Raw genomic sequence first — 14,634 nt, 5'->3', positions numbered from 1 at the left:
AAGAAACTTCTAAACAATTGTGAATCCCTTGCACCAAAAAGTTGAGTTTAGATTGTCCAACTAGATGGAATTCAACTTACAAGATGCTTGATGTTGCAATATCATATAAGGATGTGTTTTCCCGATTAAAGCAATGTGAAACTCAATACTCTTGTTTTCCAAGTGATTCACAATGGGAATTTGCAAAGGAAGTGTGTGAGAGGTTGGCCATATTTAATGATATTACAGAAATGATTTCTGGCACAAAATATCCAACTGCCAACATTTATTTTCCTTAAATTTGTGAGATCAAGATGGTTTTATCTGAATGGGTCAATTCCCTTAATGAAGTGATTCAAAAAATGGCAGAAAAGATGTTAGAAAAAATTGATTCTTATTGGAGTGTTATTCATGTGATCATGGGAGTTGCTATGGTCTTAGATCCAAGATGCAAAATGGAGTTGCTTGAGTTTTACTTTGAATCAATTTACCCCATGGATTTTTTTTTCACAAGTTAATAGGATCTAAAACTTGTGTTAAGATTTGGTTTCGGAATATCAAGCCAAAAAGCATGAAGATTTTACTAGTTCTTTTCAATCGCCAAATGTGGTTAATGACGGAAAGACTAAATTGTGTGATTATGATAGATACGTTGAATGAAAGAAAAAGGAAAGAACTTCAACTAACATAGCTAGATCATTACTTAGAGGAGGAAGTTTTACCAAGAAGTTCAGATTTTGATATCTTAATGTGGTGGAAATTGAATGAGCTAAAGTATCCAACACTACAAGCCATTGCAAGGGATCTGTTAGCTATTCCAATCTCCACTGTAGCTTCTAAATTGACATCTAGTATTGGAGGTCAGATATTAACTCCTCATCATAGCCGACTTCATTATACTACTTTAGAAGCTTTGGCATTGTCATATCCAAATTTCATCTGGGGACAATTGTTTATCGACATGCGGATTATTGCCGGTCACGTTGAGCTGCTTAAAGCCAATTGCCGTGCGATCCATAAGATTTCGTGATGTTTCAGAAGGAAATGAACAAAAAACTCAAAATGGGGGTGAAAAGATCATTTTAGGGGGTGTTCTTCAGCCCTGGGCCCATCTAGGCCCATTAGGAAGCTTCAACATGAAGCAACCGGCTCGCCAGCTGTTCGCACTCTGGGATACTACTTGCTTGTGTGGATGCGAAATCTACCGGCAAGTGCACCGGGTTGTCAAGTATATAATTTAAATGGTGTGAACTGAGTATCGAACTCAGGGAACTTGTTCATTTGGTAAAGGTTTGTTCAATAAGCAGGCATTTGCAAACAGAAATCATGATTGTGAATGAAAGTAAAAGTATGTTCTATTCTAATTACAAAGCAATAAACGTGAGCAAGTAAGTGTGAAAACAAATATCTGAAGGTGTTGGGTCCTTTTACTGAGCAAATTGATGCAATTAAGGATGTTTCTCTAATTAAAGATGTTTCTATGTTCTATGTGAACGCTCAAGTACTAAACACCGATGTCTCATGAGTTTAGCCTAATTCTAATTAAACTTCATTCGCAGATGTCTCTTGTTGAACTTAGCTTAATTGAACAGCTTTATGATCACAGCATAATAAAACTAAATTACAGCACTCTATGTCCAGACATACGGTAACCTAATCCTGCTCTATCAAGTTCTAAGGAGACAATACATCTTTCAATGCTAAAGCCCCTAACAGTATACACATATGGGTTATCAAGCCACAAACATGCAATAATAAAGTACTGATAGAAACAATGAACACATAAAACAACCTTAATTAGATAGAGAAAGAATTTACATCAATTACTCGGTAAGAATCCCTAACTGAGGATTTAGCCTTCCATAGCAAGGAAGCTCCTTTTACAATGAAGAAGAGGAATTAAGAGAAATTGCTTGCTTACAAAGGAGTGGGGATGTCTCCTCCACCTCTAGGAATCTCAGAATCACTCAAAAACTCACAAATCTTCGTAAAAGATCAAAACTTTGTTGGATCAAGTGGCCTCAGAATAATTAAGAAGGGGGGGGTTGAATTAATTATCAATGAACCTTTACTAATTAAAAATCTATCCTTCTTAATGATACTAGATTCAAATTAGGCTTTTACTATAATGTTAAGAAAGTAAAGAACAGAAATAAAAACTTGACCAAAAGTAAAAGCGATAATTAAAGTACACAGTGGAAATTAAAGAGTGTAGGGAAGAAGAAGACAAACACAAGATTTTTATACTGGTTCGGCAACAACCTGTGCCTACATCCAGTCCCCAAGCGACCTGCGGTCCTTGAGATTTCTTTTCAACCTTGTAAAATCCTTTACAAGCAAAGATCCACAAGGGATGTACCCTCCCTTGTTCTCTTTGAACAACCAAGTGGATGTACCCTCCACTTGAACTGATCCACAAGAGATGTACCCTCTCTTGTTCTCAGTCACAACAGCCTAAGTAGATGTACCCTCTACTTGTACCACAAAGGATGTACCCTCCAATGTGTTAAGACAAAGTTCTCAGGCGGTTAGTCCTTTGAAATCTTTTGTTTAAGGGAAAGGGAAGAATCAAAAGAATTCTCAGACTGTGTCTTTTCGAATTCTTTGAAAAGGGAGAAGGGAGACATAAAAGAATTGAGGCAGTTAGTCCTTCGTTCTTTTGGAAAAGGGAGAAGAGAGACACAAAAAGAATTCAGGCGGTTAGTCCTTGGCGAATTCTTTTTGGCAAAGGGAGAAGAGAATGAAAAGATATAGCACACTTTTTGTTTTCTGTGGTTTGGAAACCAAAGAACTCAAAAAGCTTTTGGCAAACAAAGAAGAAGAAGAAGAAGTTCAAAAAGATGTTCATAATTTGTGTAAAAAGTTGTATGAAAAAGTTATTGAAATGCAAGTTAAAGTCTTGCTTTTATAGACTCTTCATGTCTGGTCAAGAAAACCATTGGAAGAGTTACATCTTCTGATTTTTATTCAAAACTTGTCACTGGTAATCGATTACCAAAACCATGTAATCGATTACACAAAGCATTTTATGAAAGGATGTGACTCTTCACAATTGATTTTGAATTTCAACGTTCAGATACACTGGTAATTGATTACCAATATCTTGTCATCGATTACACCATTTTGAAATCAATTGGAACGTTGTAAATTCAGTTAAAAGCTTTTGAAATCAAACTTTGCCACTGGTAATAGATTACAGGAAACTGGTAATCGATTACCAGAGGGTAAAAACTATGGTAACTTATAAAATTTTGAGAAAAACTCTTTTGAAAAACAAAATTGTGCTATGTTTGATTTTTGAAAAATCTTTTCAATACTTCCCTTGTGAAGTCTTCTTGATTTCTTCTCTTAAATATTGAATTCATCATCTCTTGAATCTTGAAATCAAACTTCTATTGATTCTTGAATCTTCTTGATTTCTTCTCATGAAACTTGAAATTAATCTTGATCTTGAACTTGTTGACTCAATCTTGAAATCATTCTTTGGGCTTTTTGTCATCATCAAAACTACTTGAATCAAATTGATTCATCATTGATGTGCCATCATTTTCTACTATTTTCTAAACCCTTTTTGCACCATTTTAATTATTGATTGGTCTTAATTGTCAAATTTGTTAGGCAGTTTTATTATTTGGGCCCATTCAGCTAATTTGATGTTTTTAATCTAATTTCAGGAATTAATGAAGCATTGGGCTTGAATCTAGAATTGGGCTTGGACTTGAAGAGGGCAGACTAATTTATTCTATAAAATTAGATCTTATCTTATCTAGATATTATTTAGATTTGATCTCATCTAGATATTATTTCATCTAGATCTTATCTTATCTTATCTTATCTAGATTTGATTTGATTTTACTTATGGGCTTGGATTTAAAACATATTTGTAAGCTTTGGGACTGAAAAACTATATAACAGCACCAAGGTTCTAGTTTAGGGGGCTCCCTCTCTCCCTCGCGGGAGACTCTCTCTCTCTCCTCTCTCTCTCTTCTATTTTTCGTTTTTAGTTTTAGTCTCTCTTCTCTTTCTCTTTTATTTTCGTTTTTTTTACAATTCCAGTTCAGACTTTTAGTTTTATCAATAAAATTTCATTCTCTATTTGATTAATGGAAGGCTAAGTCCGCAGCGTTGTTTTCCCTTGAGGATCAAGCACAGTTCTCTTTGAGGTTCTATTATTACTGTTAAATTCTGTTTAGTTTTTTCCTCTTCACTAATTACTTTGAATTTGTTGCTTTTAATTCATGCATGCTTAGTGCTTGATTAATTGTCTCTGCGCTTAATTTACGTTCATGCTTAATGATCGTTTATGAGTAATTGGTGTATGTGATGCTTAATCACATAATGAATGCCTTATGTTGAATTTCGCTTAGTAATTTAATTTAGGGTTGGATTAAGTGGTTAAACTGATAAAGGATAAACTCTCGTAACCTAGGATAAGAGACTTGCTTGTGAATCAAGGGGAAGCAACGTGTTTTAATTCTGATATTTTCTAATTCACATATATTCGCTGTTTAATTTACAAAAGCAAACAACCCCCCCCCCCCATCGTTACTGTTACTGTTACTGCAAGTATATTATGAACATTTGGCTTGTCACTGCTCGTTGGGAAACGACCTAGGATCACTTCCTAGTTACTACATTTTAATATTTATTTGATTCGGGTACGGCCTCGATCAAATTTGGCGCCGTTGCCGGGGAGCAGTGTCCAAAGGTTCATAATAGCTAGCTATTGTTGTGTGTTTAATCCTTTCGTGTTTTATGTTTAATTGTTAGTATTGTGTTAGTATGTGTGTTAGTGTTGATTAGTTCACTGGTATTGATAACAGACAAATCCAGAATCCATATATCTAGGCTAATTAGACTTGTCAGGTTTTAGCGATTTTAATATATAGATTTTAGTCCTTATTTTCATTGTCGGTCTTCCTTAGAAGTAGTTATTCCTTATTTTTTTTACTGTTGGGTTTTAGGAGTAAGTATTTAGATTTAGTAGATTTAGATCTTATTTATTTGAATTTCTTAGAAGTAGTTATCTTTATCGCAATTTAAATATTTTATCTTTAAATTTTTTATCTTATCTTATCTATTATCTTTATCTTCTATTTTGATCTTTCAATCTTTTATCTTCGAATTTTATCTTTAAATATCTTATCTTTTCTTTTATCTTCTAATTTTATCTTTAAATATCTTATCTTTTCTTTACCTTATCTTCTATCTTCTATTTTAAATTCTTATCTCTTGCTTTTAAATTGGGTTTGCATTAATCTAAATACAAACAAAGTCCCTGTTTCAGTCTTGGGTGTTTTGCTGTGAAGATTGTGCAGCCAAGCAGGAAAGATTGGAGTATCAGGCTTGATGATGCTCTCTGGGCACATCGGAATGCCTACAAAGCACCCATAGGAATGTCTCCTTATCGGGTTGTCTTTGGAAAGGCATGTCATCTTCCAGTGGAAATTGAGCACAAAGCATACTGGGCAGTGAAGACTTGCAACTTCTCTATGGATCAAGCTGGCGAGGAAAGGAAGTTGCAACTGAGTGAGTTAGATGAAATCCGCCTAGACGCCTACGAGAATGCCAAGTTCTACAAAGAAAAGACCAAGAAGTTCCATGATAGCATGATAGTTAAAAAAGACTTTGTGGTTGGGCAAAAAGTGTTATTGTATAATTCTAGGCTTGGACTCATGAGTGGTAAGTTGAGGTCTAAGTGGATTGGTCCTTTTGTTGTTACTAATGTTTTTCCTTATGGTACAGTTGAGATCAAAAGCGACTCCACAAACAAGAGCTTCAAGGTCAACGGACATCGACTTAAGCCATTCCTCACGAACCCTTCTTTAGTGGACGTAGTGGTGGAAGAGACTTCCTTACTCCACCCTACTCTTCCTCCACCATGACTTAGGGAGTTTTTCTTTTCCTATCTCCTTCTTTGCTTTTATTACACATGTCCGATTCTCTTTGATGATTTAATTGTTTTTAATCTTTTAATTGTGCTACATTGAGGACAATGTGTTGTTTAAGTATGGGGGGAGGGGGGGGGGGGAGTGTTCTTTGGTTTTGCTAGTTTTGTTGGTTTTGTTAATTTGTTAGTTGTGTTAATTTGTTAATGTTGTTAGTTTCGTCGGATTTTCAGTTTAATATTTTGGGTCAATTTTGTGTGCAAGTACGACTTTGCATGTTTTTCTTTGAATTATAGGATATGTTCAAGAAATGGGTAATTGTTTTGAAAATAAGAGTTCTTGACATTTTGTGACTTGAAATCCTTGATTCTTCTCTACATGTCATGATAGTTTTGAAAGCTCAATTTGAAAGTGATGATTTTACCTTTGTGAGAATTTGAGCCATCCATCATTATAATCATTTGGTGTGTTTTGCCCCATTGATTGCTTGCACAATAGCCTTGGCTTGATTCTTGTTGATGCGTCCTAATTCACATGCATATTTGGAAATGATTAAGGCAATTTTGTTCTTATAAGCTTCTAGCCAAATGGACTTACCTTGAATTAATTCCTTTGATAGCCCTTTTGAGCCTTGTTTCCCTTTCCTTGTTTTGAAGCTCACTACAAGCCTTAAGTGAAAAACCATGATATTACCATATCCTTAAGGAATTTTGGAGCTTTGGAATTGTTTTGGGAATAAGTGTGGGGGGTTTTTGTTTCATTGGACAACTTGTTTTGTTGACTATGCTTCATGATGTATTTTGGGCCATACTTGATGTACATTGTATATTGGTTAAATGTTGGACATGCTGAATGAAATGTTGTTTCTCAAAGGCAAAAAAAAAAAAAAAAAAATCGAAAAAAAAAGAAAAAAAAAAGAAAAAAGAAAAAAAAAGAAAAGCAATAAAGTTGAGTGAATAAGATCTTAAATGGCACAAGAATGATGAAACTCTTGGTTCTACTCTTCATGTTTAATTTTTATCTTTACTTCTTTTTATTTTCTTATTTTTTTTCTTAATATGCACTTATTCCCCTTTGCTCCTCTATTCCTTTGGGATTTAGCCACTTATTCCATATTTCTCCATACCTTGTCCTTGGCCCCATTACAACCTTAAAAGACCTTTTGATCCTCATGTGCTTGTGTTTATGGGTTGATTGTCAATTTTAGAATCTTGCCAAGTTTATGTGGTGTTTGCTTTCATGGGTGCTTTGAGGGTAAATAGTAGCCTAGACACTTGAGAGATAGAGTGTATATCTTGTGAGGCTTTATCACTTTTCATTCTTGAGCTGATTAACTATTTTGCCATGATTGGGTTGCTTGGATGATTTTCATGAATGTCTTGACTTTTTGGATCTCCTTATGTTAAATGTTACCCATTCCTTTTATTCCTTGATGTTCATTGAGAAATATGTGAATGTTTTTGTTTGTCTCCCTCTGATATCCTTGGATTTTGTTCTTTGTTTCATTTTGCCCAGGAGTGCAAAAGGCTAAGTATGGGGGGTTTTGATGTGCCATCATTTTCTTCTATTTTCTAAACCCTTTTTTCACCATTTTAATTATTGATTGGTCTTAATTGTCAAATTTGTTAGGCAGTTTTATTATTTGGGCCCATTCAGCTAATTTGATGTTTTTAATCTAATTTCAGGAATTAATGAAGCATTGGGCTTGAATCTAGCATTGGGCTTGAATCTAGAATTGGGCTTGGACTTGAAGAGGGCAGACTAATTTATTCTATAAAATTAGATCTTATCTTATCTAGATATTATTTAGATTTGATCTCATCTAGATATTATTTCATCTAGATCTTATCTTATCTTATCTTATCTAGATTTGATTTGATTTTACTTATGGGCTTGGATTTAAAACATATTTGTAAGCTTTGGGACTGAAAAACTATATAACAGCACCAAGGTTCTAGTTTAGGGGGCTCCCTCTCTCCCTCGCGGGAGACTCTCTCTCTCCTCTCTCTCTTCTATTTTTCGTTTTTAGTTTTAGTCTCTCTTCTCTTTCTCTTTTATTTTCGTTTTTTTTACAATTCCAGTTCAGACTTTTAGTTTTATCAATAAAATTTCATTCTCTATTTGATTAATGGAAGGCTAAGTCCGCAGCGTTGTTTTCCCTTGAGGATCAAGCACAGTTCTCTTTGAGGTTCTATTATTACTGTTAAATTCTGTTTAGTTTTTTCCTCTTCACTAATTACTTTGAATTTGTTGCTTTTAATTCATGCATGCTTAGTGCTTGATTAATTGTCTCTGCGCTTAATTTACGTTCATGCTTAATGATCGTTTATGAGTAATTGGTGTATGTGATGCTTAATCACATAATGAATGCCTTATGTTGAATTTCGCTTAGTAATTTAATTTAGGGTTGGATTAAGTGGTTAAAGTGATAAAGGATAAACTCTCGTAACCTAGGATAAGAGACTTGCTTGTGAATCAAGGGGAAGCAACGTGTTTTAATTCTGATATTTTCTAATTCACATATATTCGCTGTTTAATTTACAAAAGCAAACAACCCCCCCCCCATCGTTACTGTTACTGTTACTGCAAGTATATTATGAACATTTGGCTTGTCACTGCTCGTTGGGAAACGACCTAGGATCACTTCCTAGTTACTACATTTTAATGTTTATTTGATTCGGGTACGGCCTCGATCAATCATCGTGAAGCTTGCTTCTACAAACTTGGCTTCTTTGCTCTGTTCTTTACCTCTGTGTATTTCACTGTTCAAGTTCTTACGGCTATTCGGCGCTCTCTCTCTCTCTTTCTTTTCTGCATTTCCAGGCTTAAAAAAGGGCTCACTAACCTCGACATCGTGCTTAGCGCGAGTAAGTGAATTTTCGCTCAACGCCAAACTCACACTAAGCCTGGAAGATGACAGACGACTCGCTGAGTGCGTGCCTGCGTGACAGATTCACTTCCAGATTCCTCCTATCCGCTAAACACATTGATGATACGTAGGAGCAAAAGCCCCGCTTTTGTCGACCCCAAAAGATAAAAAATGAAAAAAAGGGAAAATAAAATAAATTAAAAGTCATGATTTTGCACATTTGATTAAAGGTTGTCGTCCCTTGTGACGGAGGTGTGGGGTGCTAATATCTTCCCCGTGCATAAAAACAACTCCTGAACCTTTTATTCTTAAAGTTTGTAGACCCACTTATGGTTTTTTCCAAACATTTTTCTCGAATAAACATTGGTGGTGACTCCGCGTATTTTCCTTCCTTGGAAGACGCACCCATGAGCCTCGCGTCACCCTCCCGCCGAAGGGTAGGTTACGACACCCACAATTAAAATCAATCTTTCAAAAAAGATAAAATCAATGTAACAAACAAACCTTCAATTCTTAAAGAACTACGCAGGTCTGATTTCCTCATTGCACCCGAAGATAGTTTTGAAGTAAAAAATATATAAAAAGGGAAAAAAAGATAAAAGGAGAAATATATAGTTTTGAAGTCATGATTTGCACACTCTATTGGAGGTTGTCGTCCCTTGTGATGGGCGCGTGGGGTGCTTATACCTTCCCCGTGCGTAAATGACTCCCGAACCCTCATTTTTAAAATACACAGACCTTAGACCTTTTCCATTTTGGTTTTTCCGACGTTTTCCTTGAATAAACATTGGTGGTGTGACTCCACGCGTTTTCCTTCCTTGGAAGACACACCCGTGAGCCTCGCGTTGCCCTCTAGCCGAAGGGTAGGTTGCGACAGACGTGTTCTAAAAGTTGGTTATGAAATTCAAAGAATGCCGGTAAAATTCGGAATGCTTATGTGATACTTTATGAATTGCTTATATTTTTAAAACTTATAACTTGTTACTTATTATTTTATAATTATTATTTATAGGTTCTAGAGCAATTAAAGAATCAACTTTTATTGATGAGATTGAATTTGATGATGAAGGTATATTCACCTTTAGTTGTTCTAAAAAACTTTAATATCATTATTCATATCTAATTTTTCAAAAATTTTAAAATATAGGTGGATCTTTGGTCAGTAGCATTACTCAACATTTGAAAGATTAATAGACATCATTGTTGACTGATAAAGTAATAACTATACTTATTTACTAATGTGATGTATGATTTTAAGATTTGAAACAACATCTAAAATATGATGTTTGATTTTATAAATACCAGGTTGAGAAAGAAATGTTGATGACATCTTTGGTGAAGTTGGTGGTTATTTTGATGATGGACATTGTTTTCATTTTCTAGTTATTTCTAATTTGGTGTAATTTGAACTAATGAACATTGGATTAGTGTCTATGCATTTGAGTTATATTTTTCATATTTGGTGTATTTTATTTACCTTAAAAAACAATGGAATCATGCTAGACAAATGTGTTAGTCTTAATTTTATTTATTACTAGTTAATTTTATTTTAGAATTTTTACATAATTTAATATTCTTTTCTAAATGATTTTTGTAGACACGTGCGCTATAGTAAGTTTATTGATATATAAGTAGTTAAAAATAAATGTTTAACAATCAATTTATTTTTTCTAAAATCATATTTTTAATATTTTTTTACAAAAAAAAATATTTTTCTAATTTGAATCGGGTACGGGACGAGGATGGGGATACCCGATACCCAACGGGTATAGGGATGGGATAATAAATTTTAACCCGCCAGGTATCGTGAACGGGTATGGGGATATGTTGGGGAGTTGGGGTCGGAGATTGGGGAGACAATACCCGTCCCTGTCCCGCCCCATTGCCATGTCTAGTACTCCTTAGTTTTACTCTTCTCCACAAGAAGATGAAACACTATGATGTCTAGAGGAATAATGATTCTCTTAAGCTCATGTCTAAGACCTTCCTCAAATCTCCTGCATTTCCACTCTTTTTCTCCAGCCGGAGCACAAAACTCTGAAAGATACTTGAACTTAGTAGCATATCCTACCACAAACATCAATCCTTTATGCAATCTAAGAAACTCTCATAGATTTGTGAAGTAGAACTGGACATAGCTCAGGTTGAGTGAACCCGTATAAACTAAGTGTTTCTACTACTTTTCTTAAGCATCTATGAGTATTTCTTAAGGCTTATTATTGACATAACTTCGAATACAAGTTTCATAGTAAACTACTCTTTAAATTATTGTTTTGTTAATCATTGGATGATGGTCCATAACTCTTTTGCGAAAACCTAAGTTCTGTCAGTAGATGGCAGTTCTTTGAGAACACATTTTGATTGTAAAATAACTTCCATTGTGAAAAGATTTCTAAGTTCATCTAACACATTATTAAATTCCTCTTCTAGTGTTATTTATTTTATTTTAGTTGGCATGAGAGCTCGACCTATTGGGTTGAGTATTCTAACAAATACAGAGGAAGGTCTTGATAAACGAAAGATATGGAAGAAGAGTTTTCCACCAACAACCCTTCACTATTTAGAGAAGAAAAGTATGACTATTGGGAGGAACACATGATATATCATTTTTAGTCTATTCATATTGACCTCTAGGATGTGGTGAAGAATGGAAATTACATTTCACTTGATGAACAACTAAGTAAAGTGCCTAAAAGCTTATGGACAGATGCTCAAAAGCAAAGGTTCCTACTAAAATCTAAAGCCTACAAATGCTCTATTATGTGCCCTCTTAGAAGAGAAGTATACCAAAGTCCACAACTTTAGAAGTGCAAAGCAGATGTAGGACACATCGGCTATAACATATGAATGGTCGAAATAGGTAAAATGTAACAAGCTCAACTTGTTAACACGCAAGTATGAACTGTTTACTGTGCAGGAAGATGAGAACATACAAGGTATGTTTGGATGCTTCCAAACCATACTAAACAAATTGTGATCTCTTGGTGAAACTTATGATAACTATGATAACTTTGAGAAAATCTTGAGAAGTCTATACACCTGGGAATGTTTCCAATACCAAACCATCAACAGTGCCCCTAGATTGAATAAAATTGCAAGTAACAAAAGAAGTAGGCTTTTTCATAGAATTAGACAAATTAAACACTACTTTTTCAATCAAAGGGTCAGCTTACCAAGTCTAACTTCAACCTCTAGATCACAAGTATTCAAAAAAGGGAATCCCAATATGATAAGGGCATTTTCATCTTCTTCCATGTCTAATACCACAAAATCAACAAGGAAGATGAATTTATCTACCTTCACCAACACATCCTCTATCACCCTTCTAGGATGGACCACAAGAGAACACTTTTCATTGAGGCCAATAGTGGCAAAGTCTATACACTTTCCTTTATTTGAAAGAATTTCTTTTAAATATTTGGCAATTGAGCAATTGCCTTAACAAAAGGGATATTGATACGCGCCATTTTAAGCATCTCAACAAATCTAGCAAACTGCCAATCCTCACTCTTGTATTTCAATTGTTGAGAGAAATGAACACTTACCTCAGGAGGTGTTGGTACCTCTTTCTCACCCTCTTTGTTTTCCTCTTGTCTTTCTTCATTAAGAGCCTTTTTTTTCTAGCGGTGGAGTGGTTTTCTCCTTCTTCTTCTACTCTGTCATTGGCCTTCCACTCTTAGTGCTCATAGCATTCACCTCCTTCTTCTTAGGATTGGCTTTAGTTTGGGAAGGAAGTGTGTTAGGAGCTCTTTGTAACAAAAGAGAATGTATAAAAGTGAGTTGGGACTCCATGAGCTTCATGCGCTGATCATTTTGGGAGATGTATTCCATCAATGCTTCTTGTACACTAGGTCATTTCTCTTCTTATACAGGCCTCTCATTTTGCATGTGGGGAGGCCTATACAAGTTTTGATTCTTCCCCTTCCTGTAATTATGTCCCTAATGAAAATTGTTGTTGGAGAATTGCTTATAGCCATTGTTCCTGCCTTCCACATAATTAAGCACATCTATGGCTTGAACCAACTCACCCTCTATTGTGCATTCTCTTGGACCATGAACACACTCACACCTATGACAAGTGTGATAAGGAGGTGTAGAATTATATACCTGAGACAAATACTTCATTAGACTCTCAATTTGCTTGGACAATGCCTAAATTTTTTGTCCAAGGCCAGAAGTAGCAGGTTCATTCTCCATTTGGTTGACTGCCCTTTTAGGATTATCTTATCCCCAGAATTGTTGTAGGGATTAGAGTACATGTCTTCAATGATTCTAATGGCATCGATTGGTGGCTTTATCATCAAATTTCCTTGACATGCAACATCAAGGCTAGTCCTATTGTGAGAGGACACTCCACCATAGAAAATGTGCACTATCCTCTACGGGTTAAACTTATGATGTGAGCAACTCCTAGAATCTTCCTAGGCTTCTGACAAGTTCCCTTGCTCAATTTGGGTGAAGTTACCAATGTCCATTTGAAGCTTATTAGCTTTCATCACAGAAACCTATCTTTGAAGGAAGGCACTAGAATATTGGGTCCAATTAGTGATGTTGTTCTCTAAAAGTGAACTATGCCACCCCCATGCTTTCCCATTTAGAGAGAAGGGAAAATCAGCAACCTTAAATACTTTTTGATAATGTTGGGTTGTTTGATCGTGTCACACAACCTTAAGAACCTCCTCAAGTGCACCATAGGGTCCTCATGGGAAGCTCTGTTGAACTGGTTGTTTTCAATCATTTAAAGGAACTCATGCTTGAAGTCAAAGGTAACTCCCTAGGGCAAGGTTGGCAATTGAATGTTGTTGTTTTCTCCCACCTAGGGGGTGAGATAATCCATCAGTGTCTATGTAGCATCATCTGCCTTGACCATTTCTCTTGCTCGTTGTTGTTTCGAAGTTTGGGAGCAAGCCTTTCTATCTCAAGTTCTTCTAAAAGTTATAGCTTTTGGAACTTGGTTTGCATGCACTGCTAAAACAAGCAAAAAAAGATCAAGTGTGACAGGCAATGGGAAAATAAATAACAGAAAAATAAATAGAGAATTAAATAATTACTATGAGCAAAATTGCGCGGTTAACAAAACTAATTACTCAAGAACTCCGCAACTAGTCCCCGACAACAGTGCCAAAAACTTAATGCGTAAAATATGAGTACACAAAGGCAAGTGTATCCTACACAACAACATCAATGACTAAAAGTCTAGATATCAAACCCAAAGGACTAATTGTGTTCCCAAAATAATATATTTTGTAACTAAGCAATTGAAGAAATAATTTGAAATTAAGAAGTGATTAATGAGAAATTATCTAATGCAAAATTGAATCTAAACAAGCAAGATAATGTGAAAGATAAGATGAGATGAATATTTAGGGATTATGATTTCACACTAACCAATTCCCTTAATCCTAACTCTAATAAGATTCTTATGATTGTTAATTGCCTGTTTCCCAAGGTTAATTATTAGCCATTGGCGGTGGTCTAATAATGTTCTTTTCCTTAAACAATCCTCAATTGATAGTTGACTTATTGATTTAAATCAAATGATTAAGATTGATGATTAGGGTGATTAATTAGTTTCCTAATCAACCTATCGGAGATTATCCAACCAGTTTGGTAATGCTTTTTGGCAAAAAAAACATTTTCTTCCTAATTCTACCAATTATGGGCAGATGATCGCTACTATGCAACCAATTAAGTATTAGAACAACTATTTCCAAATAGAAAATAAAAGGAAGGAAGAGAATCAATTAACTTAATAACATCGAGAATCTCATTAAAATTAAGAAACATGTTAAAGGTAGGTTACATCATAATCCCCGAACTAAGGAGACTAGCCACTCATAGAAATGAATACACTAGAAATCCTAAGAAGAAGCGTAAACATACCAAGAGGTTTGAAAT

Source organism: Glycine soja, chromosome 5 (assembly GCF_004193775.1).
Source record: "Glycine soja cultivar W05 chromosome 5, ASM419377v2, whole genome shotgun sequence".
NCBI lineage: Eukaryota > Viridiplantae > Streptophyta > Magnoliopsida > Fabales > Fabaceae > Glycine > Glycine soja.
Note: the sequence above shows the minus strand (reverse complement) of the source record.